Here is a 2,120-nt window from a genome sequence, read left to right as displayed (position 1 = left end):
CTTTTTGTAGATCTTGTCATTCATTTCAACTACATTCACTCGACACCAACTTGAACTGCCTACAAAGCTCATATTTGTATGTACAGTGAGCCCCTTCCCATAATGCAAGGGTGATTATACCTGTCAACTGATGGAGATACAGTGTCATATTGACTCTATTTTTAGCTCCCATATATGCATATGCAGGGGTTTCATTAAGAGCCGGCAGCCGGCGAAATTGACTGGTTACTCTCAAGATTTCACCGGCTACTTTTTTGGAAATTTGAACTCTTTCATAGCTAAAATATTACCTTCTGAAATGATACGGACAAGTTTCACAAGCTGTGTAATCAAACTTTTCAACGGCTTTTATGTGAAACAAAATTTAGAAGACGAGCGACTACTACGATCGCCTTGTACTACGATGCAGCATGGTCTTGCGTATACTGCCTCATTAAAAAATCAGAATTGCAATTGACGATTCTATTGGCTACCTGAATTGCTGATTCCTATTTGGTGACCTTTATATACCGGTACGCTAATGAAAACGTGCATACTACACCTGTCGGCCGTCGTTAGCTCAACTCAAAATGGTCGTGAACAAATGAAGACAGAGGGGATCGCAAGGTCAAGTTCGCTGTAAGATCCTCGGTTTTGAACTGGACAAAGAAACAAGAGAAGGATAATTACGTGGATTTAAACTGTTTTCGAAGGCAATGACCTGATTTTTTTCTCACAAAAACTTTCCGAGTACAGTTGGAATTTTAGTAAGCCATCTGTGCGTTGCACTGCGGTACGCGTAATTGTGAAGGAGTATAACCAGCTGGACGTATGATATGTACTGCTCTTCGGTCTATCAACGTCAATAAGAACATCGCCCAGAGTGGTTACAATACGATCAGACCTCTAAATTCACTTCAAAAGCGATCGTCAGGTTAAATCCAAATGTGAGCTTCTGACGTACACATTTTCATATCCTATATCAAGGTTCTTACTTTGCATACCCATATAGTCAAATAACCTTGAGGATCTTTGATTCTATTTGCGAAATATGGTAATGATTGTCATTTTTTATCATTATTCGTTATATAAATTATCCTTTTTACCTCCCAAGTGGTATCAAAGTTCTTCATCTACAGATTTCCATACCAAACATCAGGGTTCTTAATTTTAAGCATAACATGAGTGTTTCATCCAGGATGGCATCAACAAGGGGGATTTTCCCCCTTTACCAGAAAATTTCGGGGGCATTTTTCAGCAGTTCATGTGTTCTACTTGTACATCTAAGGTGTGACTGGCACCATTTCATGGAAGGGGGGAGTGGTCCCCTTGACAAATTAATTGGGGGTGCCAACATTTCAACAGACGGGGAATCCCCTATCCCCCTGTCTAGATGTAACACTGTATAATATCATCTACATATCAAATTTATATCATTAATAATAGTGAATTATTATAGTTTACCTCCTAAAAGCATAGAGGCTCTAAAGACTTGTTTTCTTTGTTCAAATTATCGTCAACATTACCACATTTATCATTTTTAATTATGAATTATCATATTTAGGCCTAATCTCCCAGGAAAATGGCTTTTATGATATGAACACAAATTGCCCTGGAACACTGCTGACTATTCCCCTGAAAATACTAGAAATTCAAGTGACTGTGAGCTGTAAAACTGAAGTGAATTTTAGCTCATTTTTCAGGGTTTCCGGCCTTCGGCCGGCAGGGGGAACACTCCCTCTTGGACCCTCCCCCGACGATGACCGCTTTGTGGTCATGGCAGCTGCAAGCCGCCTACTTTTCCATTCCAGCCCCCTACTTCAAAACTTAATGAAACCCCTGCATATGTATCTATGCAAATAGGAGGTATTCTTATAAGGTGGCAAAATGGCGTCTGTGTGTATGGATGTACCAATGTCTGTTAGTCCGTCCAGATGAAAAACTCCTAAACCGCAACGGCTGCCGTCTTTGTATTTGGTGTACACGTGCACTTAGGGGTGGAGCTGTGAATTTGCTCAAATGAATATGTCAGTGCCAAAAATGTGCAAATGAGGAGAAAAAGGAAATATCCTGCAAATGGCTAAAACTCAGTAAGCATTGGTCAGATTGGGTTGAAACTTAGTATACAGATTTCTTTAGGT

This window comes from Ptychodera flava, chromosome 9 (assembly GCF_041260155.1).
Source record: "Ptychodera flava strain L36383 chromosome 9, AS_Pfla_20210202, whole genome shotgun sequence".
Lineage (NCBI taxonomy): Eukaryota > Metazoa > Hemichordata > Enteropneusta > Ptychoderidae > Ptychodera > Ptychodera flava.
The sequence above is the reverse complement of the archived record's forward strand: the minus strand, read 5'-3'. Positions refer to the sequence as shown.